General features: G+C 41.8%; 1 long non-coding RNA gene across 5 annotated transcripts in view; it reads right to left on the reverse strand.

The window, feature by feature from the left end:
- LOC138411165 (uncharacterized) overlaps positions 1-21588 on the reverse strand; it is a 136473-nt gene that overhangs the window by 103262 nt on the left and 11623 nt on the right. For all 5 annotated transcript variants that reach the window (XR_011243814.1, XR_011243812.1, XR_011243813.1 and 2 more), the window contains exon 3: positions 18575-18720. This is a non-coding gene — a long non-coding RNA (uncharacterized lncRNA). The remainder of the gene's footprint in view (positions 1-18574; positions 18721-21588) is intronic.

The raw sequence follows: 21588 nt of genomic DNA on the forward strand, positions 1-21588 counted from the left end.
GCTCTTTCGAGCTGAAATGTCACTGGGGCATCTTGTCAGCTCACAGACACCTCGGCCTGACAAGCGATTTTACTTTGGTGTGCTACAAGGCAGAAAATACAGGGCCGTGGCCTTGACGCACACAAACTGTCAGCTAGCCAGCAGGACTACTTGTTACTGGCTTACTGGCCCGGATTAAAAAACATATATTTATGTGGCTGGGACATTATGCCAATACCTGAAACATAACGCTGGCCATGAAAGAAAAATGAAAGCCAGAGTCCTCCAAGAGTAAACAAACATAAACAAACATAAATCCAGTGTTTGGGTTAATTATTACACTGACAACAGTATAAACAAATGTAGCTATTCTCTGACTATATCTTGGCACATGGCAAAAAGGTCAACTGATAACCTTTGACTTCCCCAGTGCTGAGTTCCAACCTCCTTTTACTGCCGCCACTTGCACTCTCTCCTCCCCATCCTCTCTTCTCTTGTCATCTCGACTCCCCCCCACCCCTCCTTGTCTGTTCCCCTTAAAGGTTTTTACTAAATCAGCATGTTCTCCAGTTAAATGAGGAGAAGCACACTCCTCTCCCCTTTCTTTGACCGCCAGTGGCATTGCAGCATGAAAGAGAAGGATGGGGATTGGAAGTAGCAGTCACATCATTTCTGGTTTGCGCAACCTGCTCAAAGTTTGCAACTAAATGCTTGTCTCCAGTCGAGCTGACAGGGGAGAAGTGGGCGCTCAGTGAACCATGGCCGGGCTGCCATGAAATGACAGGAATCATTGGCATACATTTCAAACAGCCTCGCGCTATCCTATTAAAGTGCCACATCCCCACTTTAAAACAGACAAGAAGGAATCCGCTTTGATAGATAGAGACTAAAATGGCTTATTGATTTTCTCATCCCTTTTTTCTTTGTTAGGAACTTTTAAAAATTACCCCCAAAACTTATCTCTTTTTTTTCTTAATTACAAAAGATTGGAAAAATAAGAACAAAGTGGCCCCAAGTGACGTGACTGCTTCTGTATAATTACAGTCATTGAAATGTTTAAATTGTGATGCAATTGAGGAAATACACACTACCAATTTATGATAATGGACTGTCATGTTAGTACAGTATAAATAGACTGAATTAAGAGGTGAGCACTAGGATGAAATAACATGGTACAACCTCATTAGTGAGGTTGAAAAAAGGCAATTCAACATTGTTAATATAACATTATGGTGGCCTAAACATAATACCTCAGTTAAAGAGTATTTTTTAACCCTTACACGTTCATTACGAAGCCATTTGGTTCTGTGTATCGTCTTAGTGTGGGTTTTTGCTTTAGTAAATTTAGAGTTTTATGCCATAATTAGTTTACTTACTTAAAGACAAGTGATCCAATATATATTAATAACAGAGTGAAAAGGCCGAGGTTAGATTAACAAGACAAAATATATTGTTTTATATGTAAATTATGACTAATAATTAGCTTTTTATCATGTAATGTCACTGACTAATCTGATTAAAATTATGACCATGGTCTAATGTGAATACTGTAGTTTTGTGCTGCCATGCACAGTATAAATATATATTCTGCATTCTGAGGTGAATTTAGTGTTGCTTATATAGTTTGTTTCTATTCATATCTGGACTATATGAGAACACAGGAGATAGCAATGAAAAAGTATTTTATCACTGAGGTACAGTTCATGATTCACAGCTTACAGCCTTTTAACTTAATTGCCTGACTTGACTGCTTATAGTACATTTAACCCATTATGACAGAGGAAGTAAGGAGAAGTAATGGTCCTTTAAGCAGTTTACAAAGCTGTTAGGAGAAGAGTAGGGAGTCCTGAAGTTGAATCAGACAGGGGGTGAACATTTGGACAACGGTAGAAATGTTTGAGGAATTAGATTTTAAAAGTGTATCTGATTGCATCAAGCTGATGTGGGCTCTGGGTGAGAGGTGTGAGGGTCAGCCGGTAACTGCACAGTTTATATGAAACGCTCAGTGAGTGCTAAAGACCAATTAGAGGACCTCTCCAATGAAGCTTATCCAACTATTTTGTTTCAAAGCATATTTTTAGGATGACTCTAAACCTTTAAAATTGAGCACTGTGGTTCCGTGAGATTGGTTGCTTCATAAATATTGTACTGTTAGAAGGATCATCAAATTAACATAATTATTTCAGAGCTGCCCGGGGCAAGTGATTCATTCAGTGTCAAAGGGTTTGTGTCTAGCTGCAGGGTTGGATTTGATCAATTATATCCTTGTACTAAAGTCAACTGCCTACATTTTTATTTAAAAAAATACATTAAATTCCCTTCTTTTTTTTTACTTTTTGGCTAAATAAATTGTAAATTCTGTAAAACACCTTGACATGGAGCAGGTGAATTTAAACTCAGGGGTAGAGCTCTAAGTGTCTGTGCTTCTGCAGTGTGCAATACAAACACAAATCCACAGAATTAGCTTAATCTGTGACTGTGCCCGGACAAAGTCCTAACAACCTTGTCAAATGCTTTGTGCCTTTCAGAATAGAGACTGTGTTCTGGCCCATCAGTTTCATAAGGCCTACATTATGGATCGTTGAGTGTGTTGAGACACCCATAGCAGGGGATCTGCTGCCATGCTTGATTCCCACACTTCTCAGCACAAATATTACAGCCATAAATGGTGTAAAACACAATGATCCGGGGGCCACAGCAATCTTCCTCATCTATCATTCAATCCTCTCTAATTAGGGTCTTTTTGTCATACTGAGAGAGGGGCACTGAGTAGCACTTCTGGGGTGTCAATGGTACAAAAGAGGGGGTCTCATTTCCATCTGACAGTGTGATGGAGATTGAATGTGAGCTTTAGGAAGATAAATGGGCATCCTGCAACCTTCCGACACTATCTGCAAAGCTGCTCCATAACCCCCCCGGGGGAAATCGCTTAACAGTGAATATTTGGGCCCTCTTTTATTAAGTTCTGCTTTGGTTTGTCGATAACTTGTCAGGTCGCCCACGCACTTCCATTAAATTAGTGAGTACGTTCACAGAGACGAGGAATTCAGACCCCTGAAAATGCAGATAATGTTCAAAACAGTCACGGACACTGGAATTGTCTAATTACAGTTTGGCAGTGAGAGGAAAACCACTATAAGAAATAAACTGGTCAGTTTGGCAAATAAAGTAGAAATTCAAGTCCTAGTTCTAAGTTTTGATTGACAGCGATCACCTGATAATATCTAGAGAAAAACATTCCAAATGGTTTACTGATTTTTTTCTGAGAGAACAAAATATTTTTATTGGAGATATTAATATCTTTTCATATAATTATAAAAAATATCTTGAAAAATACTGCACAAACAAATGTTTTCTTAAAAGCAAAGAATAAGAAAATCTCTGTCACAGGTCAACAACTGATTATTACAAATAATACTTTATTATCACTTCAACTTGATAGAACAAAATTAGGTTTATTCCTTTAACCTAAGAAAAGATAATTATTTTATTTAATCTGAAATAATCTTCATTTGTGACAGTGTGGGCGTACACCAGAGGGGATGAGTGAATATAATTGGGTGTCAATGCAAGTGTGTGTGTGTGTGTGTGTGTGTGTGTGTGTGTGTGTGTGTGTGTGTGTGTGTGTGTGTGTGTGTGGGGAGGGGTTGGTCTCTCTCCCTAACAGCCCCAGCGGCCCTGCTTTAGGCCCGGTGACAGGGCTCTGTCTCTCAGCCACACTTGACTGGGTCCCACTGACACTCAACTGTCAAGCCGGCAAGCCCTCAACCGCCGCCCTAACATGCTCTACAGCTTCACCCAATTAACTTGCTTTCACTTGACATCGCGGCAAAGAGCTTCATAATAGGTGGTCAAGGTGCAGTGTGTCTGCTTTCGGCCTTCTCTGTCGACTGGCCGTGCGCATAGACACACATTCAAGTGTTGCCCCCATCATCCAACCCCCCCTCGACTTGCTCTCAATGCTTTTGTGACTCTGTGGGTCTAGCAGGCCTCTCTTGGCTGCCTCCCCCTGTTCACTGCACTGTGACAGCAGGAGAGCATTGATCCAGGAGAGGGGGATGCAGTGGGGTACAAACGGTCTTGCATGGAAACCAACATACACTAATCCTACTGGACATGACTCAGTCCTCTCACTTTTGGAATACAAAACTACATATGCAGATATTCACATTTGTGGGGCTCTATGCTTGCATGAACGCTTGAGAGCGTGTGTTAACATGCGTCCATGCATGCTTTGTAGTCTGGCGCGTGTATGTGCATTATATCTGCGGGTGTTTTTCCAAATGTGACTGTGAAAGTGTGTGTTTGCGGAGCATTGTGTGGCTCTCCCACCCTCTCTCTCTGTTAGGCATTCAGTAAGTTGGACACTAAGCCAGACTGGGCGAAGGAAAGAAAGCGATTTGACCCCCGACTGCCCGTTTGGGGAGGAGGGTCTTGAAGCATGTCAGCTCCGCTCAGGCTCCACTTCCCCTCTGTGTCCTTCCTATTTTTTCCCTAGTGCCAGGCCCAAACTTTGAAAACATCCACCTTAATAGGACCTAGTCAGCGAGAGCTACTCTTCCGTCTATCAAACTGTGATCCGAGGTGTCAGCCTGGGCCGGCTTTGACAGAATGTCTCCAAACGAACAGTACAATGGTGTTTCCCTCCCCAGCTCTCGGCTACTCTAGTGTAGCCCCCTGGCTGCCTGGCCTCTCCATCTCACTACACTACCTCTCCCCTAGTTCGCCTGCTTGATTTCACCTCTTAAAACACCTTGAAACAGTGGGTTGACTGACAGCCACATACCAACATAATTGTCTTCTTTTCCAATTTAGGGCAAATTGGAACGAGTCAGCCTAATTTCGCTTCTTAAGGAGATACACTTCTTCCCGAAGAATGAGGAAATATGGAGTACCTCATTATTATTTAATCACAGTGCATTATCAAACATGCACAGTGGTACTTCTAGAAACTGCAGCGATAAAAGAAAAAACTTATGTAGCTGGTATTGAATAGCTTCAATTTATATGTGGAGTTGTTTCAAAAATTAGGAACTCAAGCTTTTTTGCACTTGTAGTGATTTGACCCAAAACAAATGCCTCATACTCCAAACTCCAAATTGTGTATATACAGCAAATAAATATTGGGCTTAAATTCCCACAGCACAACCCAATTCATCCATTCTTCACTCTGCCCAAAATAATACAATTCGCAGCTGTCAGGCCCTATGGCTTCCCAAATTTGAACAGCATCGATCGAGGATATTGACCATTCACCAGATGCAGCTCCCTGTGTTTTAACACAGTGCAGTGAAATTATATCTGCACTTCCTATTAAACAATAAGCTCCCCAGTGGTGTGAATTACTGCATGATAAGTAAAAAATTAAATATGAGAGGGGAAAATTAACATTAGTAACCATTACACATGCATAAATTTGTACCGCCTGCAATACCCAGATGGAAATTACTGAAATGTCAATGAATATAACTATTCCATGCAATAACACCACTTCATTTTGTTTGGATGTTGTAATACTTAACACTCCTGAACCTTTACATCTTCAATGCTGCGCCTCTAGGCATCCTGCTCACTGTGGACTGAACAGATGGAGAGAGTAAAGTCTGAGATTCAAGAACCTGACTGTTACTGAGACCTACGTGTTGTTTGGTTTGGTGATCTGATTGTGCTGTTGAATTTTAACTATTAATACACGGTCCAGAGCTGCATTAGAGTACGCCTGAACCACCAGAATCTCTCTGATGACTTCCACAGCTGAGGCTTTGTCCAATAAATTAAAAATAACATGGCCAGCTATGTTTGAATCTAGAGCCTCTTTTGCACCCAAGATCATTTTAGGTAACGGGGAAAAAAGTCCTTTCTCAAGGCTCAGAGTCCAGGAGTGCAACTGGAGAATCGGCATGTGGTTTCATCCGCAGCGCACCTGAGCTGCGGTGGAGCGCTGGTCCCAGTCTCTCTTCTCTCTTCAATCAAACGCACCCCTTTCTGCCCTTTGGCTGCCAGTGTATTTGTCATTCAAATTGCATGAAACTGCTGTGGATTACCATGAGGAGGAGGCAGACTGAACTCTAGCTGTAAAGCAATGAAGCCTCTTAAAAGTACCACTTCACAACTTGATGTTTTCACAGTTTGTGTATGTGTGTGTGTGTGTGTGTGTGAGTGAGTGTATCCCAGTCAGTTGTGCTGGTGTTAAGATGGCAACACTTGCCCCTCTAACCATCACTGAGTCAACAAATGAGTCCACACTAGGTACTATTGGAGGAGCTCCCAGTGGTTTCCCAAGTTCCTGCCAGAGCTGGTGGAGACACACACATACTTATGCACACACACACTTGCTCAGACACACACGCACACACTCACAAGTCCCAAGGACACTCATGCGGTTTCACATCTAGTCAACCACCCAAACAGACCATTTTGGTCTTCCAGTTCCTTTTAACATCCATATCCACAACGAGAGCACTGGCACAATATTAATAACACTTAATCATTTCCTCCGACCTAAATGATTTCTTTATGGTGCTGTGGAAACAGCAACCCGAGTCATGAATTGAGATTTAATCTGGATGAAAGTCAGAACAGTCTTCAAACGAAAACACACGCATCCACAACACATATGGAACACATGCACACACATGTGCAATGCCACATACAGTAGCCACATAATAAATAAAATACACTTCTGACAGGCTGTGCATTAGAATTTTGACTGAATCTTTCTCCTACAACCTCAAACATGCATTATGAGTGAACATTGCTAATACATATTGTATATCAATAATAAACGTTGAACTTAGTGTAAATATTTCTGCATCCGCATTCTCAAGTATTATGCTGTGTTTTATGTTTTATGCTTCAAATTCCATGCCACGGCTGCTTCTTTTAGTGAATTTTCAATTCATATCAGGATAAGCGTTCAGCTCTCAAGAGTACCATTAGAATAAAACAAGTATTTAGCTTCAAGGAAAAAGCCTTTGAAATGAAGCCCTCGCTATTATAGTAGAAGCAGCAATATATCTATGAGGGAAGGACTTGTTATTTGAAGGAGCAGGCCGTGGCTACAAACAATCTCAGACTTTACATACAGTGGCCTGTGTGTTTTTTGACCCTGTGTTTCCCATAACTCACAGTGTTCAGGTCATCCATAGCATAAAAGTCCTTTTAGTACAGCTGAGTTAATAATTTCATTTTACATTTAAGAAAAATACGAGCATCCACACAGCTCAACTGTGGCTTGGCTGTAACTCTGTTTTCAAGGACGAAATAGCAGTCTGGGAAAGCGCTACACTAGAGACGGAGAGAGGAAGGGAGACAGACGGGTGTGAATGGGAAAAAAGGAGGAGGGGGCAGTATTTTAATGCCTGTTGTCACCACGTAATGTCCTCAATACGACAAAATGCTGAACCAGAGAAACCGGAGAAGACTTTTATAAAATCCCCCCACTGCCTCCAACATATCTCTGGGATATTCCAAGAGCAAAACGTATAAATCTGGGTCTTTCCACATCCAAGTCCCTCTCCTGAACACTGAATTCACACACATAGACACACACAAACACACACTGAGACACACAACGTCCCACAGGACCCATGACTGCAGTTTGAATGCACGCTGCACACTGGTGTGCCCTTGTTGGAGCCAGCCTCAGTGGGTTATGCTGAGACTTTAATAACATGCTCTCAGTAAGACAAGGTGTTGGTCCTTCTAAACTTTCCTGTTACCAAGTTAAATTAAGAATCTCTTGTCATCTTTACTACTGTGAGACTCAGCAGAATGAGTCATACGTCAGAGGTATTTGCAGGCGGGTTTCAACTGGAGTATTTCTGATTATTGTTGAACACAGATGAGAGAGCCAGAGAATCCCATGGCCATTGTTTAGTTAGTTGTCTCCTCCATTTGCCAGTTGTATTCCGTAGCCACGCCATGATTTGTTTTGAATTTACTTTCTCTTCCCACAGCTTACATTTTCTCTCCATCTCTCATCTTGTTATGTGCTTGTGAATGAATGTGTGCGTCCTCATGGATTTTATTTATTTGTTTCGGTGAACCACAAGCCAGCAAGCTGAGGAGGAACCGTCACTTGGCGTAAACAGTCATGAAACACGAGGGAGCGGAGCGAGGGGGAAGAGAGGGAGAAAGAAAAATTGGAGGAACAAAAGGAAGACAGAGGTGTAGCGTGTTTTTGGAAAGACTGCAACTCTCCTGCACGGCCTGGGGGCACAGCGACGGCAAACCTGGACGATTCCCCACCCAGAGTTTGTCGACAGGAATTTAATGTCGGCTCTAACGTCTGAACCGCACAGCAGGAAGAGGAGGAGGAGGAGGAGGAGGGGATGGCGGGATAGGAAATACTCTCCCCACCTTCATGTCAAACACAAGTCTGTGTGTGACTGTGCTGTTGCTGCCACCTGAGGGACACATTAAATCCTCCCTGCTCCCCTCCAGCCTCATTCCCCCTCCTCAAGTCACACTCACACACATACAGAGACATGATTGCACAAATATAAACACACTCTGTTTCACAAACTCGCTGACTGTTTGTTGCTTGCCCCCGAGGGTCGATTAGGTCGCAGAACCGGGCCTGTCCCCATATGGAGGCTTTTGGTCCCACGCCCAGTTTGATTTCCCTTCTGCGTCCTTGATTAAATCAAGCTGGACATTTCTGTGGAGGTGGGAGAGACGGGGGGGAAGAGTACAAGGGGAGGGAGAGAAACTACTGCCAAACTCCAGGCAAGCATCCACACACTGTTCCAGACAAGTCACACAAACTTGTCTTCCTCTCTCTCTCTCTCTCCCTCTATCTTTACCTCCTTTGTATCAATCGTTTTATTTTCTCGGAGCTTTCCAGTTGAAAAAAATAATCGTGCAGGCTGTACAGTATACTATATGACTCTTAGAAGCAAAAATGTCATCTGTAGAAGGAGAGAATGGCAAAGTCCTAAAGAGGAACATAAATCCAAATTAAGTTGAAGGACGTGTTGAGAGGACTCAGTAGCTGCTAACACATTCACAGTCACCAAGCTGGGTGACGCAGCAGGGGTGCAAGAATGTGGGACAAAGTCTGCCAGCTGGCTACAGACTGCAGGACGTTCAGCAAACTCTGCCGTCCACTCAGATGTACTGACTTTAGTGGCTTGTCATTTTAGGTGTTGAAGCCGAAATAGTTTTGCATATCAAAAACAAAGCTATTGGTTTTAATGATCGATGCATCCATCCGTCTAGATTTGCCTCTCTTGTAGAATCCATGTCAGTTAGTGATGAGTCAGAAAACTGTGGTTTTTTTGTGTGGCTGTAGGAAACAACAACAAGCCGGGCTGGCATATAGTATTATGTGTCTCCCAATGATGACATCATGACACAGTGAGTAGGAGGTAAAGAGCAGAACAATAATCATTCATCCCCATCAACCTCTGGCTCTGTTACACAAACCCTCATTGATCTTCCTTCCCACTTTGTGACAGCCACACTGAAATAAAAAGCTAAGTAATTATGTTAATGTACACACACACACACACACACACACACACACACACACACACATATATACAGTGAAATATCACAAATTAACATCTTGTTCTTTGAATACACAGATCATGAGAAATGCATGCACATGTTCACAGAAATACTTGTAAATATAAATATATGTAATTGTGTCATTACAGGAATATGCATTGGTATGTATGTGCATTAAAACACGTCTATGTATCTGAGCTAAGAGGAAACTCCAAACAGCCTCCATTGTCTGCCTTTTTTTTTTTGTACCCTGGAGGCTTTAAACCAATTTACACACCAACTCCTTCCACCTACTCACATACAGCCCCATGATGTTTAAATTAAAGAGGGAAGGGGGAGGGGGGAGGTAGGAGTGGGGAGCAGTGTAAAAGAGAGAAAGAAAAAAAAGTTTCCTGAACATAGTAGAAAATTATTTTCTCTGGACAGTTTTAAGAGTCGACATCCTGTGCTGGAGTTCTCTAATCATCACCAGCGCAATTTACAATCAGAACACACAGCGAGCCAGTTCAGACCAGCTCATCTGTTGACTTTGGCCCCAGCTGAGCTCCGCGTCCTGCTCTGTATGCGTGTGTGTGTGTGTGTGTGTGTGTTGCCATTTAAGACTTGGGTGACTCGGCACCAGGCCCTGACAAGGGTGGGGTGAACCTCTGTGTGGCTGAGGCGACCGCACACATGCACATGTTCCCTCTCCCTTTCATATGCACATTTGCTCGCTGTTCTTTCTTGCACACGGGCACACGCCATAAAACGTCCACAGAACATGGAAATGCACTCGAGCACACATGCGCGCATTAGTAAGATTTGGGCATAACGCAGCACTTGATAAACACAGGTATGCACGCCACCAGGAGATTATTGCAACACACCCAGAGCCAAAAACACAATTATAGACAGATATAGTACGACAATTTACAAAACACACACAACGTTCTAGGCATATACAAGCAGAAAAAAAACTGCTCCCTCCCCATATCCATACACATTCAATGCACGGCCCTTGTGTACATCTGTGTGTATGTGTGTGTCACACTCAAGATGCTCTCCCACCCACAGTTCCCTTGGCTGGCCTCCACCAAGCTCAAGCCCGATGCAGTGCTGCCGCTGCCTTGCCGCAGGGCTGAACACAGCTCACTGTGTGTCTGCCCCCTCACAACCCCAGACTGTCCCGACCAATGTGCTTCTGATTAGGTGGCTTAATTACAGCTGTAAAAACAATGTTGATATAAGCCTCAAAATTGCAGTGTGTCAGATACTATTAGCCAACCTTGGACTCTAGCCATTGTTATCCAACTCCTCCAGCGACACAGCCCCCACCTCCTCCCACAGCCTCATCTCTCTCGCCCTCCCTCTGCCTCTTCCCATACTTTTTCCTCACGCTTATGATTATTTTCCTCTCCCCTTCACATTTTCTTTCATGTCGCAAGCTGCAACACAGGCATATTCGTGGAGGCCAAGAGGCTCGCAAACAAACAGCAGTCACACCAAAATCGACCTTGACCCAGTCACAAAAGCTTTAAAAACACATGGAAACAAAAAAAAAAAGTAAAAACATCCATTTAATCTGATCAGGTGTGAACTGCACTGTATTTCGTTAATTGGCTTCTTAGCCAGGGATGCTTGACCTTTGTTCGTGATCTTTGGTTGTTCTAAATAAGGGCTCTGGCTCCAAAGCAGAGAAAGATCTATCAGCAAACACTGCAAGGCATGAAGGCTTCCAGAGAGGGGAGGTCAGACAGTCTGGGACAGGACACAAGGCTGTGTGTTGGGCTCTTTGTGTTTCAGTGACAGTGACTAAGGAGTAGGAGCATGAGGTGTGCCAGAAGTCTGGTCCAGGGAAAACTCGGCAACACCGTTGAGTGGAGGCAAGGAAGAAAAGCAAAGTAAAAACCTCAAGTATGCAAATCCTGGGTGGTCCCATCTTTGGACTGCAATAAGAGAAAGTCCCCTTTTTTCATCCGTCTCCATCCTTGAGGCAGCTTCAACCTCCGCTCTCCTGAGAACCAGGTGTTGTGGATGAACGGTGGACATTCATCAGGCTCACTTACAGCTAATCAGCTGAGTTAGGACAAGAGGCAGCCGAGAGACCAACGGCAATGCGCAGAATTTGACAAAAAGGCGGTGGTGCTAACCGAGGGACAAGCCAAGGGCACGTTTCCAAGCCCTGCGGGCTTCCATGGTGGCCTGCCTTACCCGTGTGGCCTCTTCAGCAGCTGGCACTTCAAGGTTTCCCAAAAGTGTAATGCCAGGGCCCCAAATTCACATTGGTATGAAGAGGGAGACAGACCGAAACGAAAGCAAGGAAGCAAACTACCCGGGCCTGTATTGATTCTTGTGGAGCAGGCAGGGTGTGTCTCTGCATTTCCCAGCCTTGAAAGGCCGTCTTGTCACTAAAGGTGCAGGCAATACAGTATGCCATCGTTTGAATAATTGATGACTGATTCCTAAGTAATCAGTGTCCTCACAAGACAATGCATTCTCTCTCTCCCTGGTGGAGAGAAAGAGCTCGGACTGTTTTTGTCCCGGTGCCTTTAGAAGCAAAAGGTAAAAGCTTTAATGCACTGAAGCCACTGGAAGTGCTGCCTCTGAAGGACTCCCCCTGGAATCAACTGGGATGGTGTGTCTCTCCTTACGAGGGGGCCTATCAGAGTGGCCTTCCAGTAAAGGGAGTGCGAGAGAGACAAAGTAGGGGAGGAAGATAGAGTCATTCACTGAGGGAGTGTGTCAGAGCAGGAAGGCACGCGCATGCATTTAGATGTGTGAGTGCACAATCGTGTGTATCTGACATAAAACGTACACTAAGTGTAAAGTTTGTTTAGGTGGTGCGCATGAAAGTATTTGTGCAAGAATGTTTTCTTAATTGCCTGTGTGTGTGTGTGTGTGTGTGTGTGTGTCCTGGAATGTACAGCCCCTTCCTCTAAACAGGAAAGCAGAACAGTTAAAAGCATCACCACCCTTTCCCCTCGCACAGAACGGTGGCGAAACCAGACAAACTGTAACCGTGGGCCAATCTGATCCTGTCCTGAACCCTTTCAATCAGACACAACGTCAGACTTCCAGAGTTAGCCCAAATTTACCATCTACTAAGCAAAAAAAAAAAATTCTACCAAGCAGTTTGCACATAATTTGTCTGCTATGTGCAAGATAAGGCAACTGAAAAAGAAGTGGACATTTGAAGGACGGACAAGCCAATAAGTCCACTATTGCTTATCTTGACAATAGCAGGTTATTAGCAAGTCGTGTGTTGTTTCTTCAGGAGAGCCAGGCCATGAGGTTAGCACTGCTGGGTCTGCTGAGCTCTCCACTGGACCTGTGTGTATTTTATATGGTCCTTGCAGCACCAACACACTCTATCCGGTCACACACATACACATACTGTTCTATTATCACCTCACAGAGCAACCCCAAGGGTCGAACAAACACACTGTCCTGAAATGACACTAAGCGTGAAAAAACATGCAAGGCTCCGGCTCCGGGGACCCACACAAAGGCTACTATTACATGTAGTATAATCGCTGCATTTGTCTGGTTTAAGCACATGTGCACCAAAACAATATCATGGATTTCATGCTTTTATAAATCCCAGCAACTTTAGTAAAATCCCCTAGATTGAGTAACCCCTTTTGTGCATGTGTAGCACAGATGATTAAAAACTGTCAAGAACTGAAAGCTGGAATCAAAGCTTGTAAATCTGCTTGTGTTAAGATAAGAGAGTTAAAAATAAAAGATCAAAAATATTGTTTTAGAGCTGCAACAAATACTCAAATAATAAACTAGTGAATTTTAGAAAATGAATCAGCGACTTCAGTTTTTTAATGCAAATTTAAATAATTTGAGTTTGCAGCTTTTTCTTAACTTACATTGAAAAACAAGTGTCAGACTGACGGTTAGACAAAGCAGAACACTGAAGGGAAATTGTAATGAAACCAAAGAATAAAATAAACAGATACATATAAAACAGCTAAATCTGTAATGACAATAATAATTTGTTGCAGCCTTGTTTTGGACTTCGTACCAAAACTCTCATTATATCACAACTGTCTCACATTAGTCACTTGCAATGCTGTGTTTATTCCAGCTGTAAAATCTTATTATAATGCAGGGATTACAATAAGAATATGGAAAAAACCAACAAGCGGGAAAAAGGAGGCAGCAGGGTAGAGACACACACAATCCAGGCACGCACACGCAAAAAAAAATTGTGGCCGTAAAAGCCAAAATTAGCAGGCCTGTGATATGCTCTACACCTACAGTTTAAATCATGGATAAAATGTTGATGGAAATACCCTTATACTACATACAAATACAAATATATTATGTATAACATATATTACTGCAGGAAGTTCTATGACATCATATTGTGTTTTCATAAAATGATTTGAAGCTTCTGACATTGATTTGTATTATTGATCATCGGCAAAAAATACAAAAGCATTTTGATGATGAGATTTTAAACTGTAATATTACAGATAAAGCAAGATTTTCCTCATATCGCCCTTTAACCTTGATGCTATTTGATGGCTCTGCTAAAAACAACTATGTGAATAAAGATAATTCATTAAATCTTTCATTCATTAAATGAATGACACACCTCATTGGCATATATGAAATATGCAGTGGACTTTTTAATGCTTACTGTGCAATCATGGAGCTGCTGCCACCGGTGTTTTCAGAAGTAGCACGTCTAATGAGGATGTTCCTATGCAATCAATGCAATTCTTAATGGGTTTTGTCATCAGTTATTTTGCTTATATATATTTGTCAAACACTGAGGATGACTCGCTGCTCTCTACTCGCCTCTCAGCGGAGCATGCACACGTGCACACACTGACAGATGGGCACATTTCTCGAATCATCGTGCTTGCATTGTTTTTATAGATGAGGGTTGTGGTTGTTAAATTCAAATTCAAAAGACTTTATTGTCATTGCACAGTCGTACTTCATACACTAGCACAAGAAAATTGTAGCGCAGTCCTCCTCCTCGATGCCAAACACAATTAACAGGACACAATCCGCTACACAAATTGAAATAAAAATAAGGGGATTCCAGGACCAAAGGCATTTAAAGATGCGGATATACTATACAAATAAATAATTGTACTGATAATGTACCGATACATACAAAGTGTAAGTACATAAGTGTTATACTGCACTGTTATAAACAGATATTACAGTGTTTTATTTTGGGGAAGTGGCAAACTGTACAGAATAAATACTATATACCGACAGTGTACTGATATATCTGGATAATATACAAAAGAGTTTTATTGCACCGATGATGCCCCGAAAGTGTTTATTGCACAGAAAAGAAAAGGGTTGAAAGTCCCACAGTGTTATTGCACATGGCCTGCAGCTGAAATGACACATGATTGAGTCAGATATTTACATTTGCATTTGTCATTGCCCTCGCCCTTTGTAAAATATACACATATAGTGAATTGCATTACTCATCAAAACAATTAAATAAGAAGTAAATAATTAGGTAGCCAGGTGGAGTTAAATGAGTAGTTAGCCGGTGCTTAAAGAAAACTGTACTGTGTATGTGAGTGAATTTTTTAAGCCCTAAATTTGTTTTTACATAATTTATAGATATAATATCAGTTGTTTTTTAACAAAACATCAATTTTGTGTCCCAGAGAAACCTGGGGCTGTGTTGAGGTAACTAACAGTATAAGAAAGTGCACACACAGTTACTTTTCATCTGCTGAAATGTTTGTAGGAATGCAGTGAGATCATTTCAATATCAAAGGCACATGTTCACTTCATTTGCATTAACAGGGGAGGGTGGATGCACATTTGAAGCAAAGAGGAGGTCCTCATCCCAATCACTCAAGACAAGTTACTCGTGTAAAATCACATAATTAAAAAAGGCACAAATATCAAAACTTCTCAAAAATATCTGATTGTGATTTCTTTTTATCCGTTGAACACACGCCTTCCCTGTTTTCATTATGTTGTGACAGTTAAGTGAAACATTATTTAATATTTAGTGATGAAACAGGGGAGAAACTCTCTCCTCCAACTCCGGCTGCAGAAATGAAATTGAGGAGACAGTGAGAGTCTCAGAGAAATATGCTGAAAGTGTCAGAGCTGCTGCTTGAGTATGGCAAAATTGCTTATTTTCACATTCAGCCACATCAAGCAGTTTTTTTTCTTCCTGGCTGTTTGTGGAAGTGCTTGCATATTCATGGCCCGCCTGTTTTGAGAACCTGTCACTGAGCCTGTTATATAGCTCTCGCTGCCTTTCTGCTCAGGATGGCTTCAGAGGCAAAAACACTCCATCAGACTTAACACTGTCCAGCTGACACAGTCAGGCAGTAAAACTGACAGCCAATGGGAGTCTGGCCTGGCAAATGAACCGGACATAATAAACCGCTGACACAGGGGTCACCTTCTGTCACCACGTACGTATCCACACACTCATACACACACACGCACAGAAAATCGCTATACACGCATCGAAATCGACAGTCGGCCCTACAACAATTGCTTTAAAATACCCATACATTCACACATACACCATCACTTGCATCCTCCCACTTCTCTCCTTTGGCTGGGTTAAATCCAGAGAAAACCCCAGCCTTGTATTTGACCTGCCTCCCACTTCAGCTGTAAAAGAGCGAGTGCAGGAAGGAGGAGCTGGTGAGCGCCGGGCTACCCACTTCTCAGACAAGAGCAACTATGGATTTACGACTTAAACTTGGCTAGTTATAAGGTCAATATCACATTGAAATGTATGGGAATAATTCCCCCTTTGCACGGACAGCTACCTTCATAAGTCTGAAGGATTAATAAAACAACGGGGTGAGTTTTTTTGCTGTTATGAAAGTTCTCATTGACAGCGTTTTCCCTCGTGGCTCAGTGAAACAGAAGAGGTGTTCGATGGGAGATTAATCAGCGCTGCTTACACTCAGGTCAGGAGCCCTTCATGTCGAAACCAGCCGCTGACAGCGTATGCGCATATGCGTTTGTTTCTTTGCGCGTAGCTATATATTTGACTTCCACTTGAAGATAGCATTGTGTAAGTGGCATGTTTTATCAATCCAGCTTCCTCCTCCCACACTATATGACTGCTGTGTACCCCCTCCTCCCAACCCTTCCCTCTGCCGCACAGCCTCTGTACATGGAGCGCTCGGCACAGTCCCCGTGGAATCTCCTGTGTCAGTACATTACCTTATAAGTGGAGGCATTGACTGTGGGGACTCTTTGATACACATTCACATACAGTACAAACACAATTGATCTTCAGCGGGGCATTGGGGGGGGGTGGCGTGCTGAAGAAAGATCTACACAAGTATAACAGATCACAGGCCTTCGTGTGGAATAAGAACTGTATGTGCAGGAAGGAACAAAACGCTCTTTTGATAAGGATGTGACATGGAGCAATTTTTCCCCGGAGCCAGCCGCTAAGCGCTGAACACTATCAGCGATCTGGGAAAGGCTCAGAGCGCCACTGTAAAAATGTAATATTATCCTATCTGTGCAGCCTCACATCGAGCATTATGTGACTGGCTGACTTTCTCTTTCTTTTTGCAAGAGCACAGTTTCCCCTCAGGGGTGCTAAAATAATGACTCCATCTTATGACAACATTTGCAGCTCAATTAAAAAAGTGTTTATGTAAATCTTCCCCTGTGTGGGCGCTGCCGGTTCACCACGTTCACGGCAGTAGGAGGATGTTGTCATGTACTTGCCGTGAAGTGTCAGAGACCTTAGGTTGTCATGACAATGCGCAGGGGTCAAGCTTTAGTGCTGACTTTCCATCCGATCCCCGCACTTTGTTGGTAAGAGAAATTATTTACTTGTTTCATATATCTTTCAGACATTGGGGGGGAGGAATCAACGCGTGGCTAATCGATGCCTCCTCCATTTACATGTAAAATTGTTGGAGAGGAGAGGTTGTTAAGACTCAAATAAATACTTTTTCTTAGATGTGGATGCAAGATCAGACAGCAGTCAATGATATGTTTGAAATAAAAATAAATGAATTGGAGTGTTTTTGCTTTCAGTGAGAGGGAGAGCCTTAATGAGAGTGATCACAGATGCCAAGACCAAACACTTCAAACAAAGAGAGCTTGTTCTTTCATACATGATGAGAAAAAAAGGGAAAACTTTAAAGATATTCTCTTTATAGAAAAACAACACAAAGAGAGTGACAGAAAACACCGTCTGATGAAGAAAGTCCGAGCTGAACAATCACAACGTATTTGCTATCTTTCTGGGAAAAGGTCATAATTGCATAATTGAGAGTGTAAAAACAGAGGAATTTAGGAAATTACGGACAATAATTTGCTGTAATTACGGGTCTCCCCTTGCACTACTAACTCTGCAGCCTCACAATGCTTCATGCAACGCACACTATCTTCTAAATGCTTTAGCTGTTCACATTTAGATGAGTTGTGAATATAAACAAGTGAGTGAGTGAAAAGTCCTTCTTGGTCTATTTAAACCCTCCCCCGCAGGCAACAGTATTTACAAGGAAACGGTTATCATTTAGTCTCTGTTGCAGATCAAAATGTCAAGCTCCACAGAGAATCTGTGCAGTGCTGTTTGGGCCAAAAGTGCAGTTTTAGAGCCCCAGGATCAGAGGGAAAAAAATGATTTGCAAATGCCCAAATATGTCTAATTGACCTGAAATATAGCCTGTGTGCAGGAACTGTTTGAAATCAATACGGAGAGAAAAGAATATCCTTGAAGGAACATTTCAGAGGATCAGCCCGCATGTCTTTCGCAGCGGCATTATGAAGTATGCAAGAATTATGAAAACAATCAAGAAGTCATAATAGGTCATGTGAATTAAGATTACAGTGGTTGCAGCCAATTAGGAGAGTGTGAGGAGCAGCTGTTTCTCACCTAGCAGATCAGGATAATCAGGAGTGTGAGTTTAGATTATATGAGCATTCTGCAGACATAAAAGTCATTTTTGAGTGAATCCACACATAATGTATCCCCCCTGTATTTGTTTATTGTGTGTGTTTAGTGGGGTAAGTCAATAGGCTGTATTCCCAGCCTTGATTGGATTCACAATTAGCTCTAGTGAGACACTCGCTGACAGTGGGCATGTTAGATTCAGCACGGCCGACCAACCTGATCGTCTTTCCCTCACATCAACCGCTGCATCCTCGCGATGCTCTCTCCTGTCCAGGTGCCTTGTGGGTAACGGCAAGGACTGAAGGGAAGTTCCTCCCGAGTGGCGGGGGGGGGGCCGTGACAGCTCCGAGATGCTCTTTGACCTGAGAGGAAGGGAAAACAACATCAATGGTAATTCCCCTTCAAACACATTAACTGGGATGAACTGGGTCCCACCGAGCCCCTCTGAGTGGACTCGCATTGATCGCAGAAATCCATGAATAAATTTAGCACTAATTGATTTTTTTTTCCTCCTCAGAAAATAAATCTCTAATTCTGAGTAGAGGCGGTGAATGTTGTGGATTGTACAAGCACCTTCCCTGTTTTAAAAAACCAAGGAAATTCACTCTGAGAACTCACTTAATAAAGCTACAAAAATATTCAGAGTCCTCTCATTCTGTGTGAACCAAGAGACCTGTTGTTTTCAGCGCAGCCACAAGTTTCATCATCGTGCGACTCGACGAGAGTCAATAAAAAGTCCACCTCTATCTCAGCTGCTAAACAAACAAAGAGAATTCACTCTGTTAGGATTGCAGAAGCAACAAGCCCAGAAATTAACCCATTAGGTCCTGTGGATTTCAGCTACCTTTTAATTGCTTTCAGTGGGGATTGGAGCGATAGTTGGAGGGGAAATGGTGTCGCACATGCATTTACGAGAGCTCCCGATCCCTTCACCCTGCCAGTTAGAAGAGTGATACTGTCAATAAAGGAACAAAGCACTTACAAAAGATTCCAAGCATTAAGTGTAAATACTGCACTGGGGTTGAAAAGTGAAAGACGGTGAATATCACGAGGCTGACCTTATTTAAATTGATGAAGAAAAAATTATTTAACATTAGTGACCTTTTTAATATTTAAAAGCTCAAGAAAACTTCCTGTTTTCTTTCCACCAGAACAAGAACAAAACAAAATATTTCTATAAAATATTTTTTTTATAATTGTGGAACCTTTTGAAAATTGAAAGACAAATGTCCAATCAGAAAAAGTATTGTCCACATCATAACTGTAGCTCATCCAGTAATATTTTAAAGTAATTTAACATGCAGTGGTTTTAAGCAGTTATTAGTACTAATCATACTTTATAAAGCAGACTGGTATCACTGAATGTTGTTCACAGTTTATTCATCAGACTGAAATTCAGACTGATTTTGTGACGCTACTGGATTTTATTTTATTTAAAATGTGTTTTTTCCTTTGTTTTTAAATTGATTACTTTTGTCAAAATCATTGCTTAGTAAAATAATAAAGCTCTGTGTACAGAACATTCATGCTTTAATTCTATTGTGTGATAAAAAAAACAATTTGAATATAAATGCTTCATCTGTAATGGTACGTTATAATAATAATGAGAGTGATAATAAAATGTAGATTTATAATATCAAATATCACTTTGTGTATAACTGGGTGATTCTTATTGTTTATTTCAAGTAGTGTATTGAAATATTTAGAGCTCTTATTCTTAGTGATGATTGAGGAGTCTTGATTTGGAAAGTTGTAGACTCAAGTATCATACTGCCACCTACTGGTTGAGATTTTTTTCAAAAGCTGTTCAATCAGTCAGAGTGCACTCAAATGAGTTCCTTATGATTAAAATTACTCAGGAATTCAGGACGGACAACTTCTATGACATCCACGGAAATTAAATATCACGTTTAGTTTTACATCAGATGATGGATAATATCCTCAGACATCTGCATCAACGAGGAGAGGAAATGTCCCACGGGTGCCCTCACTAAACATTGTGTCCTTGGCCTTTTAAAGCACACGTAGCTGAAGATGTGGTTATGGTCTATCAAGACTCCCTTTACTGACAAACCTCAATTGCTCAGTCGTGCAAAAGAGGAAAAAAAGTGTTCTTGAAACGTTCCTTTTTGTTTGATGGATGAGTTGCACATATAATAGCTGGGCAATACCTCTGCAAATAAACCAGAGTTTACACTGCCGTGCGTTTGGAACATTTGGGACGCCCCGGAGACAGGATCATAAGCCTTGTGCGTCCTTGGACTCTATCTGTGCCAAACATGCTCAAGCACAGCACATTTCAGCGATCATCATCTGCACTGGCTGTGTTTGTTAGTCATCAGCTATTTCTGCTTAATTTGTTACAGTCATATTCCTCCATGTTTTCGTCATGGTAACAGCGGGGCTGAGAGAGGTGCAGCTACGCAATACAGTAAATCAATTTACGAGCTTATTATCCCACAACAGAATTATATCTTAGGCTAAGTGGAAACATGAATGTGATGTTGACAATCAAGTGTTGGACTGATTGATCTCTCCAGCAGTTTTCTCACCGACACATCAGACTGAACAGCAAATCAGCTCCACTCTCATCTGTGCTATATACTATGGGGGCTGTTCCACAACAGTCCACATTACTGGGGCTTTGTTTGGAGAAAGCCAGCCAACTACATAACCTTAATTAGTCAAGCTGTATTCATTCAAGTGATTACAATGCACCGCACAGTAGTGAAGAGAAGCATCTGTCACTTAAACTCAAATGATTTCTCAATCTTTTCTGTTCGGTGGTTTGAATTTATCAGACTCTAACAAAGTCTTATCTTTTAGCACACTGATACAACTTTTTACTGTTTTTTTTAATACTCAAATAATTCGTTAAGTCAACAAAATAGTAAAATAAAAACTTCTGTTACAAAATATTGAATTGCTCAGTTTGTCCTACAACACAACTACATCCATTATTATTTACAATGATGTATAACAGAGAAAATCAGCAAATCTTCCGACTTGAGCAGTAAATATTTTGAACTTTTCATTGATTAACATTTATTTTTTGTTCAACCCCATTTTTTTATCAAGCACTAGTCTGCTACACTATTTTCTAATGTTATGAGTTCATTAAAACTGCAGAAAGCAATGGGTATTTTAGTGCTAAGTTAATTCTGCCATGAGAGAAAACGTGGACAAAGTGAGGTTTATCTGGGATCGCTTTCTTCCCAGGTTCTTGAGCT

Source organism: Paralichthys olivaceus, chromosome 8 (genome assembly GCF_024713975.1).
Source record: "Paralichthys olivaceus isolate ysfri-2021 chromosome 8, ASM2471397v2, whole genome shotgun sequence".
NCBI classification, from domain to species: Eukaryota; Metazoa; Chordata; class Actinopteri; order Pleuronectiformes; family Paralichthyidae; genus Paralichthys; species Paralichthys olivaceus.